A 20,322-nucleotide genomic window follows, 5' to 3' on the forward strand; every position below is an offset into this window, starting at 1 on the left:
AGCCATGCCTCTGTATTTAGAAAGCAATAGTGACAATAAGCCCCCCAAAATGGGGACGTTTGAACTCACGATTAATCTAGAGTTTAAAATCTCTCTGTAGCATTTCAGACTTTATTTGCTCTGATTTTCTTTGATTTTATTTATTTATTTGTTTATTTATTGTATATTTAAGGCTGACATTTCTTGCATGTTTCAGCATAAATCAGGAAAAAGAAATGGGGAAATTAACGTAAGAAATCCAGATGAAGAGAAAGAGAACAGGGACCTTCTTTCTGGGACGCTCTGCACGGCTGGAAGGAAACTGCACTGTACAAACTTAGCTGGTGTTGACAGTCAGTGCCTGGGATCTCTTGTGCATTTGAGAACTTCTCACCGACTCTCCAAACACAAAGTAATTAGATAAATATGGACTGGGTTTCTCAAAAATCAAACAGCTGAGCAGGCTGCATGACTAACATTAGATAGCAATGCAAAAACAGCATCTGGGGGGAGCAGTCCTGGATGCTAACCTTTGGAAACACATCTAAAATACACAGATCACAGTGAAAACATATGGTCAAATAGAAAAAAAAAAAAAAGAAAAAAAAAAGTGTCCTTTAAAGGGCATTTCTGAAGATGAAGTTGATTTTAGAGGATATAAATAGTATGGGTCTCTAAAGCAGAATTAGTTAAATGCAATCTTATGTGGAACACAGCCAGCTATTGCACATTCAGAGTGGAGAAAGAATTATGCTAATACCTTCGGAAGAAATATGTGGTTGTTTTTAACCCCATGGTATTGGCAGGAAAGAGAAGGAAAAGGAACATGAAGTCCTCCCCATGTTTTCCCTCTTTCATGAGGTATCAAGACAACCAAAAAGTGAGGATGAAATCACTACAGGAAGGGCTCTCCAGTGGGGTTAGACTGCACTCTCACTGTGAGAGCAGAAAGCCAAATACCCTCTTCAGTGCTGCGCCTTAGGGAACAGACCAGGGAAGCCTGACCCTCCCATCCTGCTCTCCCTTTATACAGAACATACAGAGTACTTAGCAGAAAGCCAAAGCCAGAGGCCACCTTGCTTGTTACTCTCTGGGCATAATTCACTAGTGACAGCTTCCTGACAGACAAAAAAAAAAAAAAACTACTTTATTTGGATTCCCATGCAACCAAGTGGGGTTTTCTGAAAACAGGTATGCAGTCAGTGATGCAGCCAATGCTCCACTGCACCAGTGTCCAGTGGCCCTGTGTCTTATGTCATGGGCTAGAAAAACAGAAACCCCACGAGATGCTCTAACACACCCTTGTGCTCTAACTCCCTGGTTCAGGTAGAAAAGCAAACACCAGTTTGGTGTTTAGCTCTCAGGAAAAAGGATTTAAAGAGCAGTGGAGCCAGGAGGCTGCTGGAGTTCAATGGCATCTGTAGCACCATGGGGCAGAGAAGAGAGCCAGCATGGTGGCTGGTGAATTTGCAGCGTGCGTAACCTCACATGCAAAAACACTCGGAAAATGAGGGGAAAAGGAACTTCTAGCTCCAGAAGCAAAAATCCACCCCACATAGGACTGTCTCCTGACTAGCCAGGCACAGAAAGGATAGTAACTAATTCAATTCCTTTATATGGAGTGAAATTGCAGATTGAAATTTTATCTCTAAGTGAATGTGACACTCAAACTGGGAGAAAACTCAAGGGAGGAAAACACCTCTTTATGAGTCCCAGAGCTTGGACTGGAGGTAGGGAACTCTTGTAAAATCGCTCATTATGTCCAGCCACCCAGATGGAAAACCAAAACAGACTGAAACTCCTTGAGAAAAATGCTCTTCCTCCAAGCCCAGACGTGAAGTCAGTTCATTTCCAGCACCTAATTAATTTCCTTGTTTAATTTTTTATCTCCCCCTCAATAGCTTGGGGCAGGTACTTTTCCTGTAGCCTTAGAGGAAGATGCCCACAGACCACAGCGAGGAGGGTGGGTTGTGGGCTTACACCAGAATGTGGGCATGGTCCTTCCAGCCTCCGCTCTGGCCTAGGAGTGGGAAATGTACCTTCTTATAACCAAGATGATGCTAAAGGAAAGCAGATTCTTAACTCATCAACTGATTTTAAATCACACTGAAGACACGGAAATTCACTTGCTGTCAATCTGCCAGTGAGACACAGTCAGCCCAAAGGTGCCCGGACAGTGAAGCAGGGACTTTCTCATTATATTGCACAGTTCTCTGCTAGGGGCCAGGAACAAGAACATTTGTGTCATGATTGTTTGAAGTTTTTTTCTTCCTTTTGCTGATTTCTGGCCTTTTCAGCTCCCGGAAGCCGGACTTGTTTGCATGCTTGTTAACTGCTGAACATTGCTTTGGGCCAGCACTGTACAGACAATTAAGACCCTGATACAATCTAACACTGATCATATTCTTAACTTTAAGCATGTAAGTGAAGTCACTAGAGCTAATGAAACACTTAAAATGAACCATAGGCATAAGTGCTTTATTAAGGCAAAAAGAGAGTGGCACTATGTTAAAGAAGAACTAAAAGCTCTATTTAAATCCATCCCTAATCCTAGCAGCGATTAAGCAGATGGTTAACTTTAAGCATCTGCTTAAGTCTAACTGGAGTCACATTGAATGGTGGTTTTCAAAATAGAACTCCTGTAGAAATATCTGTATATTCCAGCATCAAAATCTAGCTTTTTGCTATTAATTATCTGTTCTCTTCTTGCAGTGTTTCCATTCCATCAGATTGGATGTGGGAGAGGGTGACATGCACTCTTTGAAATAGCTGAGGACAGCTGTATTAACTCTGACCGCCAGCAGTACGACATTCCTCCTATGAAGCACAGCTCTTTGGATATTTTATGCATGCTAGTTATTTTAATTTTTAAAAAATAAATATTTAATTAAAAAGCCCTTTTCCATATGTTCTTATTAGAAATTTTCTGCTTGGCTTACTCAAAAACAGCTGAAATGATGAACTACTATTTTTTTCAATGATTATTATTATTTTTGGTATATTTGTAAGTCTCAGAGTGACTTAGATGTTGGGAAAATTGGATGATTAATGTTAAAGGGAAAAAAAAGTCATTTAAAATGAGAAGATCTGGATGTGCTTCATAGAACTCGCTTTCCTTTTTGGGGAAGCAGGAAGTAGAAGCACAGAAGCAGGGGCTGAGTGCGAGCTCTGTGTACAGCCTGTATCAGCCTAACACAGAACTTAGAGTCCATCCAGTGCAGGAAACCTGCCTGGATTTCAGTGTACCAAATTGCTTGGCACACTGAAATATTTCTAAATAATGAATCTGTTTATACTGCCAGTAAGTTACAGAAGTCACTGTATTCTTAGTTTTGCTCAAATAAGTCTTATGTTTGGAAACCCTATTTTAACTACTGAAGTAATAGTTTTAAAACTAGCACTGATGTTATGATGAAATTGTTAGTTTGTCTTTACACTACATTTTTTGTGGCATCCTGGTATCTCTTTCCATAGAAGATGAGCATCATGTAAAACAAATGCTTTTTTTGTCAAACTATCCCAATTTTAGCAGAAGAGTAGTATTTTATCATAAGTATTTAAAGCCTCAGGTCCTTGCATCCTTTGATTAGATAGAAATTTCATATGTCTTTTCATTAAAAGGAGATCATCTCCTCCTTGTTTGTTAAAGGAGAGGAAGCAATAGCACATTACTCCTTGAAGGCCCTGAAGGCAAACAAAAGAACTCAACTTTTATTTATTTTGAACCTGGGGTTTTTAATCCAACCTCAGATTTTTTTTCAGATCTCATTTGCAGTTTCTTTAACATGTGTGGATGTAATACTGAAAATCCCCTGATAACTTATGCAATATTTACTACATTTCTGCATTGAAACCTAGCAATATGGCAGAGTATAATATTTATAGCAGTATGAACTACTCTCCTGTAGGTAAAGCAATTTCTATCTATTTACTCATTCTCTGCCTTCCATGGGAATACTTATGTTAGCAAATTTGATGCTCAGCTATGCTTGCTGGAACATAGCTTTTTTATTGTTGTTTTATTTCATATCTGTACCAAGTTCACCAAGGCCAAGCAAAGCAGTTCTGTGGTCATATTAATTGGACATAAGTGCATGATACTACTGAAGGAGGTGATCTTGCTCCTTCCTCAGCACTCAGCCACACACTTCTGCCTCTCTAGTGCCTGTGCTAGTGTTTATATGATCTTATATAATCTTGCAGGAAATCTATTTCCTGATCCCAGTTTCTGAACAAAAGTTGGAGGTAAGGCTGAGCAGCTGGAGATGGGAAAGAGGTTGCTGCTGTGCCTCTCAGAGGCAAATGTTATTTTTGTCAGATTGGAGGGATCAGGGCACTGTGCCAAGGGACTGGTTTGCTTAGGTAATTCTGGACCAAATGTGAAGCTACTAGAGGAACAAAACTTCAATAAGCATGTGGTCCATGTCTTCAGAGTAAAGATCACAAATTTCAATTTCAGTAAGAAAAATTATGTTTGTCCAAGCTAGACAGTTTTTCCAAGCCTCACATCTCCGTTCTCTGAAGAACTGCAAATTCCGCTAGTTCAAATACTGCTCAAGGACCACCCTGTAACTAGGGAAAATCTGGCCTCAGCTGACCAAGGTATTTCAGATGAAATAACACAGCCTGACTGAAGCCTTCTGAAGGTGGCAAGCAGTCCTGTCTGCAGCCTTTGGGTAAAATAACGCTGAGACACGGGATGCCAAGCAATTAATTACACTATTTATTGTGTAGGTTGTCCTTGGAGAGCATGGACAGTAAAGAAGAGAGAGAAAATGGGGAGAGAGCTGAACTATAAAAGTAGCCAAGCAAGCTCTGTTGGGATGGTAGGACTAGGAAAGTTCTGCTTTGTGGATGCAAAACCACATTGCCTCCATGATGGGTAAGCCTCTCCATAGCATTCACTTAAAAATTCAGCATGCAGTGATTTAAGGGTGGAATTTAAGTGAAAGTGCACTTGTCCAGAGTAATGCTGAGCAGACAGCTGGAGTGAAATTTATGTCCAAATGTGTCTGTCTCCCCTGTGCAGGCCTGGGCTCCTTTCACAGTCTGCAGAGACAGGCCATGATTATTCTCGTCTGAGATCCAAAGCAGATCACCAACTCAAGCTGTAGACATGCAGACATCTCTCCTTCTCCCTGTTGACTCTGAAAAACCACCAGCACTTTGGGGAAATCCCTTAACTGGTTTTCAGATTGAGAAGCTGGGAAAAGGAAGAGGAGGAGCTCCCTGAATAGCAAAGTGCTTCTTGCAGGATGCAATTATAATGTGCAGGATATTTTCCCAATGCAGAAAATCCTTTTTTTTTTTTCTGTTTTACTCTCTGTCTGCTTTGCCCTTAGATGCTGTGGTGTGTTGTTGTCCAGATGGTGCTGACATACAGCAGAGTGCGAAGTCCAGATGCAAAGCACATCCCTTGGGGAAGGTGGCTCCCTCTGAACCAAGAGATGAGCTGCAAAACCTACTGGGGAGGGACTTCTAGACCAGAGACCTAGCTTCTGGGCAGCAAAGGAGGAGAAACCTGAGCAGGAAGGGATTTTATCTGAAGTCTCTACACAGAATTTTGAACAACCATTTTCAACCAGGAAACATAGAGCCAAACACTTTGTTGGTACTGCAGATCTTTGTTGAAGAGCAAACAATTACAGGTCTTGAAAAACATGGGTGTGTGAAACAATTCTTAAAGGGAAAAGCGGGGTGCTCAGTGTAGGCAGTATGAGGAGGGGGTGCCCTATGGGGACATCACTTTGGCACTGATCACATGCAGTATGTCATTTAACACATGTGCATGTGTTCCAGTACAGTCTGGATGACATTATCCTCTCTTTTGCACAGCTGTCCTTGTTATGGGCAACGCCTTCCCAATTAGGTGGATGTCACTGAGGTACTGACACACAACTGGTATCAGAACCATGGGTCCACCAGACCTACTGTCAAGTCCCTCTGAGACTCTTCTCCCATCCCCTGGCTGACACGATCCCCTTCTATCTCAGAGCTTGGAAATCCAGCTGCTTTCCTTCTGCAAAACATTTGAAAGTCAGTGTGCTGGTTGGTCAGCGTCACTTAACCTGGCATCTTCAGGAGACACCTGACTTTCTCACACCTGGTATTTTATGACACCAATTTAATGCTGTCAAAAACATTTTGTCCATGAGGCTAGCAGGGTGTCAAGTGCCTGCCAGATAAGCCCTCTTAAATGAACTGGTTAACAGCTAAGTTGGAAGCAACTTTCCTTCTGGCAGTTTCCTTTCTAAGGCTCTTTTCTGGAGCATTTCACTTCGGAAGAAGAGATACATTTCTCCAAAATCAGGCTTGGGAAATTCTACCAAATGCAAACTCAGCCTCATTTCATGTGACCATTTTGCTATTTCATGCATGTGCTCTCCTCTCCTCAAATGACATTTTTGCTTAGTGTTGTATGTATTCATGCTGGTATCTTTTACCCAGACCACCTCCAACTTCAGCTCTAAATGTAGGAAAAACAAATCCACTGGAGAAATACATCTCCTTGGAGGAGTGCTGGAGATCCTTCAACACACAAAGGATGAGAACCTGTCCTATGGTGACAATGTCTACCATTTTTCTTGTGAAAGTCATTAACATGGTGAGAGAAAGAAAAGCAGAGCAGCCAGGGGTCAACGTGGATTCTCCCTGCCTAGAGAGAGCTGGTGGCACCGCCAGCTCCTTCCCCCCTGCCTCCCTGCTGCTGGGCTGCTTCACACTGAGCCAGGGTGCGGAGAAACTGGAATGGGGCACAGATCGGCCAAAAATTTTCCTTTCAGAGCTGGGTGAGGCCCACAGTTTGGCTGACCATGGCTCTGTGCCAGCATTGCACAAAGGGGGTGGAAGGCAGGGCTGAGGCTGCACTTGTTGCGCCAGGCATTGTGAACCCCTGGGCTGTAAATCCAGGCTGCGTGGAGCTCTGCAGGCCGAGATCAGCCCCTCCTCTAGAATGGGTGCCTTGATGGACTCGGCTGTCACAAACACAACATCTCGGCTGTGATCGTGTCCCATGGCCAGGTCTCAATGCAGCTGATGACAGCTTTGTGGGCAGGGCAGCCCCAGTTCGGGCAGGGGCCCAGAAGAGACGTGCCCACCAGACGCCAGCTCCTCCTGCTGCGTGCTGCGCTTTGCCACGTGCCCCCGCTCGGCTGCTGGCATAGAGCACGTGTCTGGGGAAAGGACTTGGCAATGCCATGCACTGGGTGTGCCATGGGGAAAAAAAGGCCTTCTAAGGATTGTACAGAAGTAAATACTTGTTAAGAATTGCAAAATCGGAGGGCTGTCCCAGAGCTGAGCCGACATGTATACAGGGGGTACAGGGGGTGTAGCTGGGCTTTCGGAGCCGCTCCCCACCTGCTCAGGAGTTTTCCTGGCTGGTTTTGGAGCAGGCTTTCAGCCCAGCTGCTGAGAGCAGCTTCAGTACAAACCCATGGTCGCCTTCCTGGGACATTCACATGACACTACTGTGGCTACTTGTCAGCCATAAAACTCACTGTGCTTTGCAAAGCAAACCAGGAGTCACTCCCCTGAGCTCAGCTGCAGGGTTACAGGCTCCTGGGGGTCGGTGGCAGGCCCCAGTGCTGAGTGCACTGAATGCCCTGCAGATGTTCCTCAGCTGCTCTCCGGGCAGAGCAGCCCCACAGCCCTCAGCTGCAGCCGCAGAAGCCAGGAGGCGTCTGTGGCAGCCTGCAGAAAAGCAAACAGGGGGCTCTGAGGACAGGCCAACTGTATGAAGTTCAACAAGACCAAGTGCTGGGCCCTGCACCTGGGGTGCAACAACCCCAAGCAGCGCTACAGGCTGGGAGATGAGTGGTTAGAAAGCTGCTTGGCAGAGAAGGACCTGGGAGTATTGGTTGATAGTTGGCTGAATATGAGCCAGCAGCGTGCTCAGGTGGCCAAGAAGGCCAACAGCATCCTGGCTTGTATAAGAAACAGTGTGGCCAGCAGGGCTAGGGAAGTGATTGTCCCCCTGTACTCGGCTCTGGTGAGGCTGCACCTCAAGTACTGTGTTCAGTTTTGGGCCCCTCACTACAGGAAGGACATGGAGATGCTCGAGCAAGTCCACAGAAGGGCAACAAAGCTGGTGAGGGGTCTGGAGAACAAGTCTTATGAGGAGCGGCTGAGGGAGCTGGGATTGTTCAGCCTGGAGAAGAGGAGGCTCAGGGGCAACCTTATTGCACTCTACAGTTACCTTAAAGGAGGCTGTAGCGAGGTGGGGACTGGTCCATTCTCCCATGTGCCTGGTGACAGGATGAGGGGGAATGGGCTAAAGTTGCACCAGGGCAGGTTTAGGTTGGATATTAGGAAGAACTTTACCGAAAGGGTTGTTAGGCATTGGAATGGGCTGCCCAGGGAAGTGGTTGAGTCACCATCCCTGGAGGTCTTTAAAAGACGTTTAGATGTAGAGCTTAGCGATATGGTTTAGTGGAGGACTTGTTAGTGTTAGGTCAGAGGTTGGACTAGATGGTCTTTGGAGGTCTTTTCCAACCTAGGTGATTCTATGATTCTGTGATTCTGTGATTCTGTGAACCCTCTCCTCACCACCTTCACCCCCCTGAAGCTCCTGGGACAGGCAACCCTGCACCAGGCCCTGCTTTAATCTGCATTTGGAGGGGAAAGCTCTGCACCCTGGTACACAGGAGCACAACTCAGAAGGGCTCATGTATGTGCTTTGCCTCTTCCATCAGGGAGAGTTCATTGACGGTCTGATCTCAGCACTCCTCCTCCCAGATCTCTCATGGACCCCTTCCCTGCCCTGCTGGGGTGCAGGCTCGCCCCAGGACCCGCACGTCCCCAGACCGCCAGCACTGCTGCCTGTCTTGCCCAGGTTGGAAGAAAAGGATTTTCGGAGAGTACCTGGAATCACAGACAACCCTCCGCATTCACAGATTTTGCATCTTCTAGTTCCTCTTTGCTTAAAATGTCACCAGTGTTTGTTGTTTTATTTTTCCTTTGTTGTTGTTATTTTTTTGTCCATTTAATATTTTGACCAGGCTTATTTGCTCTGAGAGACTCCAGCAGTGACTCACTGTGGTTTGGGAATCTCTCTTGCCCGTCCCCACCTGAACACACACAGCTAGTAATCTCTCTTGCCCGTCCCCACCTGAACACAGACAGCTAGTAAGGTTCACTATTTCCATTCCACATGGCTCTTTCTGCTGCCCTTGGCTTTGCCAGCAGCCTGGCAGCTGCCACAGCTTCCCTCGGGAGAGACCCACTCCCCGCTGGGTGCTGATGGCAGGTGGGAGGGATACAGGAGAAAATGAGGCGGCATCCCTTTGCAAACTTCCTCTTGGCAGGACAACACGCAATTATCAGAAAGTCAGTTTTCATTTCACGGCAGCCCTCCTCTGTGCCCGAAACCCCTGTGTAGCAGGGAATGACTTCTACGGAGGAAGCTGTGGTGTCGGTCCCAGACACATGAGGGATGGGGGAAGAGCACTGCAAAGCATGGTGGCTGACCAGACATCCCTCTAATTATTTAATTAGCTATTCTGTAAGTTCTATTATTAATTACTATTAATTAATGGAAAAAGCCCTGATATTCTTGTTGTGGATATAAAGTACTTTTTTTTTTTTTTATATTTTAAAGTCAATTAACTCTTGGCTTCAAATCTTGTGGATTTTACCTGGGCTTGGGTAAAAAGATCTAAAGATAACATTTAAATTTGTCACTTGAATGTCTCTTGTTGTGTAAGGAGCAATGAGGGAGGAGCTGTTACAAGACCAAATGGATCTGACCTGGTCATGAACACATTTTGGCTGGAAATTAGAAGAAGAACCTGAATCAGCCATGGAGCCTGGCTCTGAAAGCCACCAGGTAAGAGGAAAAGAGGCAAGAAAGGTGATGATGCCTTTACAGGGGGAGAAGGCAGGAAGATAAGAGACAGTTGCCTATGATGCAGGGTACTGGCCTCAGGCAATCCTCTGAGGCTGGGACAGATGAGTGCCACAGGGGTGGCATCCCCCAGGCACATAAATCAGTCAGATGGTGAACACTAGCACCTCTTGGTGTTGCTTGCAGGAGGCAGGTGGAGAACAAGCCCTTGTGCTGGACTTGGGATTTTTCCTATTTCTTCTCCCCTGGATATTTTGCATTCTGCGAGCGAAGCAATGAATCGTGATTCATTAGCTCCTGACCAGAATGCAAAGGCTGGGTCTGGCAGTAATAAAAACAGGTGATGAAAACACTGTCCTTTTGCTGAGATGATCCCCCCCCACCATGCTGTAACAGTGTGGTGCTGGGGCTACGATGCTGCACCGCTTCCCCGCAGCACAGCACAGCTCAGCACGGCCAGAGGTTCAGACACGTTAGTGTGGCAGGAGCTGATGAGCAGTGAATGAACATGGCATCTTACAAAGAATTTTAGCACACTTGAAAAAATGTTGCTTTAAATCTTTAACACCCATCACCAAACACAGCTGCTTTAGGGTGGAACGCTGCAGCCGTTCAACAATTCATGACAATGCTAAAAATGGATGAGTAGGATTGTAGTAACCACGAGTACAATTTGCTCCTGGACACAACTGCTGAGATGTCTACGCAGATGGCAACTCCCCAGACTCTTGGGAGACAGCAGCATCATAGGGACTACAAGCGGCACTTGCAAGTCACACTCTGTGAATGATGCTCAAGACAAGAGTTTCTAATGCAGAAACACAACCTGAGTGCATAAGAAGGTCCAGAAAAAAATCTCATCTAGTCTTTGTCTCATCTCTTGCTTGCCTCCCCCTGCTCTCATTTCTTTCCCACTTTGCAAAAGAGCTCCTTTCTCCAGAAGCCATACAGATAGTATAACAGGGACTGCGGGCAACAGGGAGAAGAGCAGAGAAGCCAGGCTGCAGGCAGTACGGCAGAAATATTTAGGGCAAAATCATAATTTCCTGGGGAGGTCAGGCTTGCTGGCTTGGGCACAGCTGGTGGGCTAAGCTGTGAGCTGCAGGGTGGAGCAGGGAGGTGATGTGGCTGGGAGGCGATACAAAGAGTGGGCTAACACACCCTGCACACTCACCAGAGGCTGGGGGGCTGCACCTTATGCTGGGACTCCTTGGTGGAAAGTGGAGGGCAGAATTAACAGCATGGGTGATTTTTTTGATAGAGGGGGTTTGGTAGCTGCTTTTGTGATGGGGCTCAGAAGAGGTCAGTATCCTTTGGGGAAAAGGGTCTGCGGATTGGGACTCAGCATGCTGTGGTGGTAGGAGAATGGCTTGTGGAAGGGGTAAGAGAAGGTGCTCATCCTCGGAGAGGCTCCACAGTGCTTAGCTCATCACGGACAGCCTGGGAAAACACTGCAGCAACGGCATCTGGCTTTGAGGCTGCTGTAAATGGCACAAGTCCAGCCTGCTGCCTGGTAAGCAACATGCAGCCTGCGAACACAGCATCAAGCCAGATCAGGAGCTGTTTTTAATGTTACAAGGTTAATAATAATAATAAATAAATTGCACGCTGCAGATCCAGGCAAATAAAAACTGCTGTCCCTGAGCACAGGGCTCTGAGTCGTCTTTGCAACATGTGAGCTTTGTGCCCTCAGTCATCCATCCCAGCCCTCTGCCAGAAGTGCCACCAGCCAGGTCATCACGGGAGATCTTGTGATTAGAAAGCTTTGCTTTTTGCTGCTCCTTGACCTGCACTGCCACAGGTAGCTGTCTAAGCATTCAGTGGCCCAGCTCAAGGCTGCCAGATGAAGCTATTCATATTCACAGGAACTCTCCGAGGCTGGGCACAGAACAACCATTCTGTGAAATATTTGAGTTTTTCAAAATTTGCTTTTCCTCCCTTCATGGGAGAGGAGTTACCTAGTGCCAGAGGCCCCCCAGCAGAAGCCTGCAGCAATGACACGAACAGTGGCTGAAAGTAAGCTCTGCCCCCAGCTCCCAGTCCTGCCTGGGGCTGCTCCCACCCTGAACCAGGAAATCATCTGGTGGACAAGTAAATCTAATGGTCGCTGCTGCATTGATTCCTTCATACCTGGGTCTATTCTGGTTTGAAATTAGCCTAGTGTTTGAGGGGTTAAGTCATGCCCAGCAGCCTCAGCCTCAGTCCTTCCTGCAGGAGCACAGGTTAAATATACATATACACTTATATCTATCTATATATTTATTTATATATATATATTTTTATTTATATATATGAGGGACTCATAGACCGTTGACTTCAGGCACCCAGAAAGGGCTGCTGGTGTGCTGGTGCACAGGGGTTGGGGTCCCACTGCCAGAGCCAGCAGTGACGCTGCTGGATGCTGAGTAGAGAAGCAGAGGCCAAAGCACTTTGGAGTGACTCCCGAAGAGCTTCCAGCTTGTGGAAATGCCCATGGGTATGGGGCAATGCCCAGCACATCAGATGTGGCTTCTTCCTTATGGGTCTTTTTGCCAGGAACCCTTTGGTACCTCAGCTTCTCTGCATCTGGTATGGCAGCGGGTGGCCCCCACTGGCCTCTCTGTGCTGGTGTGGCCTGGTTAGTCAATGGCTGAGGAGCGTGGAGAGAGCTGAACACAACCAGGTATGAAATCCCTGAACCAGCCCCAGGAACGGAGGGAGAATGACTTGGCAAGAGTGCATCCCTCTCTGCAGCCCCTTCCCCAGATCTCCCCTTCCCCACCTTACTCACAGCCCACCCTTCCCCCAGCTCCTAGCCCTCCTGCTACATCCCTAGGGGTGGGTTAGATGCTGTCACGTGCTGCCTTCTTGCTCCAGCTCTGCCACCTATATGTCACAGACAGACCAGCCTGCAGGATGAGGCACTTCCATGTGCATCCTGTGCGCTTCCAGCTATGGCCACCATCCAGTGCCATCAGATGTGTCTCTGCTGGGCACTGAAGCATTACCTGCCCTTGGGGCCAGGGATGAGCTAACCCTGCTGCTGTACCAGGATGTCCTCCAAAGTGTTGTTATTCATGTGGTGGGGCTGGACCTGAGGACTCTGCAGCTGCCACGTCCCATCTGCCATTGCAGACATGCCAGCAGGTAGAAAAATGGGTCCCGAGGAGAAGGGCTTTGGCAGTGCCTGCAGTGGGGGCAGGTGGGACAACCTGGAGCAGATGGCATCACTTTGGGGAATCTTGAATAAAGCACAGATCTTGGAGCTTCAGTGGAGATGCAACCACTGGCCCAGGAGGGCTCTGCCATGGTCTCAGGCTTCCAAGGTCATAGCAAGTGGTGTGGCACCAGGATCTCCTGCAGTGTCACGACATGACAGCTGTGGCAGCACCTCTGCAATGTCTGCAGTGCTGCTGCGAGGGCAGCGAAGAGGAGGGAAGGCGGCCTGCAAGCCCCGCCATCAGCACCCTCTGTTAACAGGGACAGGGTGTAGGGAGCACCTCTTCGTGCCTTAGGGAGCTGCAAACGGCTTTCTGGCAACCCCTGTTTCCTCCCCACCTTCCTGCTGGCAGGCTCACTCACCCTTCTGTTATGAGCCCCAGGCAGACCAACACTTTTGCTGCAGCCCCACCGTGGCACTTGGCATGTGAATGAGCACAGGGGCTTTGTTCAACCCTGCCACCCTCGAGGATAGCCTGAGAGGGCAGGGGGAAGCACCAGTGGGGCAGAGCATGGGGTCTGAATTTTCAGGGAGTCTTGAATACTTCCCTGCTTGCTTTTTATCCTGCAGGAACCATGACAGGGAGCTGTGCTTGCTCAAGAGCTCTGCTGTGCTGGGAAGGTCTTCAGGAGAGGCGTCCTGAAGAGTAGAAAGTCCTCTCTGCAGCAGATCCTGCTCTTGTTGGGACATGGCCCAAAGCCATGAGGACCCAGCCCAACAGATGCTGAACATCCACACAACACTCTCCGGGCCTGGTCCAGGGTCTGGGACGCAGGGGAAAAGTCCCACCACATCCTGAAAGAAATCATAAAGCAGCAGCCCCAATGAATATTTGCTTTGAAGCCTCTGAAGGTTTGAACCTCCTCCTGTGAAGGGATCCTGAGATAATATGCAGTTCCTAACAGAGCTTGCTCTCCCTGCCGTTCTGAACTGGAGCTTGATGAGTGTTTGGAGGACAGAAGAGCCAGTTGGTGAGACTGCTTGTTGAATCAAGACACAGGCAGCTCTGTCCCAAGAGTGTGGACCTGTCCGGACTTGGTGCGTGGCATGAAGACAGTAAGCACCATTTCAGAGCATGCCATTTAGTCACAAGGTAGTCCTGTGTCTGGCTCTTCTGACTTTGCACAGCATTTCATGGGGCTCAGAACAACCTTTCTGTGTCCATCTGAGCTCCTAGCAGGCTCAGGGGGTACTTCACTGGTGGTGTTGGTGTTTCCATGCACAAGCATCTTCCCACATAGATTGCACTGTACTAGAACTCATATAACCACCAGGGCACAGACCCACGTCCCTGCACTGACAGGCTCTTCGCTGTATCAAAGGCAGCTGCTTGCACAGAGAAGCATCTTTGGGCATGTTTCATCTCTTTTCCCTCATCATCACTAACATGAGATCCTAGCCACAATCACAGAGCTGTGCCACCATTGCCAGTCCCGTTCAGCAGACCCACATGAGCGTGTCCCCCACTGCAGTGACGAGCAGCTCTGGGGAAGCCCCTGTCAGCAGGCCAGCATTGGAGGAGCAGCCCCACGACAAGCTCTGTGCTTCCAAGTCCCATGGCATTTTCCATCTGTCAGCCACAGCCTTGCCCTGCTCCTGTCTACCTCTCTTGCATCAAAAGCCCTTTTCACTTTGCACGCTGCAACCCAGTGGGTTGCATCTCCTGACTGCCAGTGCTGAGGAGGCTCCAGCTCACAAATAACCCCCCTGAGCTGCCCTTCCCCTCCTGGGGGGTGGAGGAAGGATGGTTTGTGCAGAGCACAGAGGCATCAATATTTCAAAGCTCCTAATGCAGTCTCTCTATGAAGTCTCTGCCGCTCTCCTGTGCGTGCCCCTCACTAGATGAATCGTTAGCAGGGAAACCAGACAGTGCTCTGCAGCACTCAGGCTGATGGCAGAGCCACTTGGTCCCCATCAGGAGCTCAGTATTATTGCACACTGCTACTAACAAAATCTTCACCTGCGCTGCGTGCTGTGGGCCTCACAGAACCGTGTGGCCAGCATCACCTCTCTGTTTTCCTTATGTATTTGGTACCAGATTTGTTTTACTGGTGCAACACTGTATCTAGAGCTGGGCAGTCCCATAGACACTCTTCATGGCCTATTCACATCCCTTTATTTAACACTTTGTTGTCCATGATATGCCCAGCACGAAGCACTAGGTGCAAGCTGGACCTAACCCATGGATGTGAACAGACAGGAAGCAGCCTTCACTGAGAGAGGACCCTTGTCTTCAGGGGATAGGTGCACAGTCACATTTGTAACTTTCCTGGATATGCCATCTTCTAAAACCTTAAGAGGGTGCCACCAGCAGCCTCCCAGAAGTCTGTAGCCCAGCCCTGCTTATTTTGTCTCACAGGCATCATCAGATGGAAACTGATTTCTGGGGTGCTCAGTCAGTGTGACAAAACCCAGACAGACATCAGCTCTGTGTATAAAACTGAGCCGGTGCTCAGCTGTGTGTACAGCGCTCTCCCTTCCTCCTTGCCCTCATATTTTCTTGGACCTCTTGAATTGCACTTTCAAGCAGAGATCAATTTGCTGAACTTCCTTGCAGCCTCAGTGCTGCCCTGGTGGGCAATGAAAGGATCTTGTGAGGGCAAGCCCAGCACTCCTACCAACCCAATTAGGGTTGCAATCAGCACCAGCCATCAGGGCCTCTTTCCCTGAGGACAACAAGCCTCAGAGACATAATTTCATGCTCTTGCTGTCAGCTGCCTTGCACAATTTATCTTCTCATTACCTCTTTAACAGTAGTGCTAGTCACTGACTGATCAAGGAAAATAACTGTTGTGATGGAGACATGGACTCAGGAAATAAAGCAGTAAGTAACGTTACTTTGCATCATATATATGTTGTTTCTGTAGCCAGAACCCAGAAGAGTCTGGAAAAGTGGAGGACAATTGGTTCCCAGTGTCCTGTGTGGTGATGGTGTTCAAAGGTAACCCTCCCTGGCTTGTCTAATGTCATCACAAGATCAGTGGCCTATCACAGAAACAAATGCTGGCTGACTGTACAGAAGAGAGAAGAGAGAATGGCTGATGGCAAATCCATACCTGGCAACACATATTGCAGACTCCCATATTGGAGCAGATATTTGTGATATTCTGATATCACCAGATATTCTGGTGTTTTTGGAACCCCCTAGATGCCCTGGTGCCCTTTAAACTGTTGGAGGCCCCAGTGTGACCCCAAGGAAGAACTGAGAAGAAATGACCCTAAGAGAAGAACATCAGGCAAAATGACTAATACTAATGACTTTGCAAAAGTAGCAAGCATGTAGCTCATGGTGCATGCAGAAGGACAACCCTGTGTGGCAGCTTTCTATGTTCACCTACACTCATGGCATTCATCTGCAACCACGTAGTGATGAGGCAGCTTCTTTCTCAGCTGAATCTGCCACTACCAAAGTCCCTCTCAGCTTCACAGTTTCTTCTTTATGCAATCCCGCAGCTTTCTTGGAACTCAAGGAACATCCTGCAAAACTCTGTTCTGAATAGTGCTGTGGCACTTTATGGTAGCTGCAGCTGCAGCTATGGGTTTTTATGAGGGCTTTCTGATTGGACACCTTCTGCAGTGGTACACCGATTTCTCCCTCTAGCTAAGCATATTGCAGGAGTCCATGGCTATGCGATTTGGCAAGGAACCAGAAATGCTTTGATTCTGGAGGCATTCAGTTTTCAGGAAAAGCCTTGGCATTTTCCCTGGGGAGCAGACACTTTTTATGGTGAATTTCACTTTGCTGTGAATTCAGCTTCCAACAAAAAATAGTTCTAGAAATATTTTGAACAGCTCAGTGCACACCCAAGCCACTGGAACCGTAGAGGCATAAAGAGGCACCTGTTTCCAGCTGTGGGGAATGGGGCAGCAGCTCCGTGAAGTGTGAACAGCCCAGCAAGGACACAAACTTTCTCAGCACAGCTAACTCAAGCTACATGCAAGCAACAATACAGAGGAAAACAACTTGCATCCTAATTTCAAGCTTCCAGCTTAGTAACTGTTGTTATATTTAGGATATCTGATCCTGAAATTAAAGCTCTTCGCCTCATCTGTTTACAGTCCTGGAGGACATTGTGAACTAGCGGACTTGTCCAAGAAATCCATCAGACCTAATATCATGATAGCTGAGTTATCTCGTGATCAGTAGGAAATCTTTGCTGCAAGAGGAATGCCTCAAGGCTCCTACAATCAGCAAGGTCCCTGAGAGGAGGAAGGTAAAGAGCAGATCCTCCCAGGTGCTCGTAGACAGGAGGCAGCTGGTCTGGGTTTCTGAAACTCTACCCAGTGGCATCATGAGATACCTGCTTTGACAGTGACATTTTCTGTCAGCAGCACCAGCACCAAGATGATCAGTTATCTAAAACCAACCATTACTTTTACAGATGAGTGGTCATCTGTGGGATATGCCACTGGTTGCTATGTGCAGTGAAACAGGTATTTGTTAGTACATTTGCATGATAGTAGAAGAAGCAACCAGCCGACACCAGACACCAGTGTGCTAAGCACTGTTCGATAACAATCTTCCAGTCTCAATAAGTGAGATAGATTATGGAAAGCTTAGTGATGAGCATGTGAACAGCCTGGAAACTGTTTGTGAGTGCTGCATCCAGCAGCTGCTTTGCTGGTTCAACATCAAGGCTACAGCAGGGTGAGCATGCAAGGCACTTTTCGCCAGCAGAGATAAGCCCAGCAGTTATAGTCCTGTCTCTGAACAGGCCTTTGTCTCAGTCCCTCCAGCTTCCCTTTATTTTTAGGAGAGAAAAACATACTAAATAAAATATAGACACACCAGCAAAGACGCTGTTGGCACAGGAGTTCCCCTAGCTCCATTCGGTCCCAGCTCTCCAAGCTTGTTTTGCTATATTTGCTTCCACACGCTGATGTGTTTCACTCCCTGAAGTAAGAAGGGAGCTGTCACAAATCATTACAGCAGGCACGTCTCTGTATCTCCCTGCATCCCTTGCAGGGCTGTTGACACTGCTTGTCACTATGCAGGAGTTTTCTCAGGCAGACCCTTTGGATTACCCTGTGCTGCTATACAAGACAGTAGGTGGTGTGGGGAGCCCGTGAGTGTCCCTATAGTGGAAAAGGCTGGTGCAGTGAAAATGCTCCCCCTCCCCAGATGGCTGTGACAACAGCTAAGGGCTGATCTGAACATATTCACTGCCCCCACTGCTTTCACACTCCATATCTAGCCTTTACACAGCAGCCTGCAACAGCAGAAGAGCTTGCCACCTTGTCATGGGCTCTGATTCTGGATGGGTTGCACATGAACTGGCTGAAGGTCTGCTCTGTCCAGCAGTTATCCCAATAGCGCACTATGGCTGCCTTCACCCCACCTGAGAGGGGGGCTGCACCCAGCCAGGCGTGCAGGCAATGTCCCCATGCACTGCCCCCTCCACAGCAAGGCCATGGCCTCCAGGCATTCAGGCCTGGCTGGGGAAGCAACCTCTGAAGCAAAGTGAGCATGCACAGCCACCTTCTCCACGTTGAACTACTGCTCCCTGAGGTGGAACCATTGCCACTCTACTTACAGATCGTAAAAACAAGGTCTGCATCTTGTGCTGGAGGGTCTGAAATGCCCTCCTAAGCATGGTGACCTAGTTCAGCATGGTGCCAAGGCACTGATGCAGACACGATTTCTGAATCCTTGGCCAGCACCTCCAGCATGATCTTGCCCATTAACTCTGCATAAACAAACAATCACTTATAACGTCAGGGAAAATAATCTCACCCGTAATCACTGATTAGAAATGTTTGCTTATGGCTGGGTATTTATAGCCTACAAGAGGTAAATGTCACCCTCATTGCCTGCATTGCATGGGAGATATTGTTTAATTAGCAATCACAGCCTCTGGGCTGCTGCTATTTGGAATGGGAGATGAGAGCTGCTGTGCTTTATTTACCCTTCCTTCTTATCCTGTTCCTGCTCAGGAGTGGGATGCGGCCAAACTCTTCTTATCTGCAGTTGCTCTCAGACTCACAGAGCAAGCAGGACGAGTTCTGAGATGCCTTTCTGCAGAACCTGTGGGATCTGCTTCACCTATCACCACCACAGCCACCTTGCTTGGTCTCCAGCTGTGATTTACACAGCATTTCCTGGCTACTGTGCTGAAGCCCTCAAGTTCCTCAGCTTCAAGAATAGTTCCAACAATGTTGTCCTTCCTAAGGACGTTTTGGCAAGAGGGCAGAAGAGATGAGAACAGCAAGTTGATAGTGATGGAAATAAATTGACCTCAGTTTTGGAGTAGGCTTAAAGGCAGTTAGTTCCTCAAGGAAGTCCAGCTGAGTAAGGCATCTGAGACTACAGGTTTGACCAGACCACGGAGGAGAATGGGCTGGAGCAACCCTTGCTTAAAGGAGACCAGTTGTGAGCTGGGCTCCGCAATCCAAGTGTTACTGGAGAGGGTGCAGGGACTGAGGGAACACAGTTTCTAACTAGTGACAAATGCAGAGGTACTTGAGGTCCTAGCACATCCAGAGGGTTTGGCAGGACCAAGAGTAGGTGTGAAGGACCTCTGAGGCCTCAGAATGGCCTGGGTTTGCTAAGAGATCAGACAGACACCTGCACTTTACACTTCAGCCTAGTGTGGGATCAATAGTAATGGGGACTTGCCTGTGGGCCTCTTTTCCAGCTTCCCAGCTTTGTTGTCCTTGATGCCTGCTGAGCACACTCAGAGCTACCCAAATCTCCCAGCAGCCTCTAAAAACACAGCCCATGATCACCTCGTCTCCACAGATAGGGTTTGTTCATGCTCTGACAAACCGAACTGGAGCAACAATCTGTCAGCAGGAGTCTGCTTCACTCTCACTTAGACCATGGCAGTGCTGAGTTTCTTGCAGAAAAGCAAAAAGACCATAAAAAACATCTGTTTCTCACTTTTTGCCAAGAGCATCCAAACATGTTGTCTTCTCATGATTCTTCTACCAAGACTCGATGCTTGTGACAGAAGTATACCCACAGCATCCCTGTCACTGGGGAAATATCTCATACCAGACAGACCCAGCAAGACCACAATATGTGGCGATGAGATATGGAAGTTCATGCCACTGTTAGCCATCAGAAAAAGAGTCATCTGAATTCAGTGCCAAGGAGAAAATCTGTGCCTCAATACTCCTCAGTACTGAGCTGATTTACAGAGGCACACAAGGGTCTTCTTCCAGCAGACAGGTTATTAAGGCAGGAGCACATTTGGTTTGACATTTGTGCAGCACAAAGCAGTTCACCTACCAACACCCTCAACCACCATAGCCTACATCTGGGCTAAGCTGGGGCTCCTGTGGTACAGAGGCTCTGCTCCTC

At 47.7% G+C, this 20,322-nt stretch overlaps 1 protein-coding gene across 2 annotated transcripts in view; it reads right to left on the bottom strand.

The window, feature by feature from the left end:
• The window catches only part of SHISA6 (shisa family member 6), a 257,507-nt gene that overhangs the window by 37,777 nt on the left and 199,408 nt on the right, over nucleotides 1–20,322 (bottom strand). The window lies entirely within an intron of this gene.

This window comes from Anser cygnoides, chromosome 19 (genome assembly GCF_040182565.1).
Source record: "Anser cygnoides isolate HZ-2024a breed goose chromosome 19, Taihu_goose_T2T_genome, whole genome shotgun sequence".
Classification (NCBI taxonomy): domain Eukaryota; kingdom Metazoa; phylum Chordata; class Aves; order Anseriformes; family Anatidae; genus Anser; species Anser cygnoides.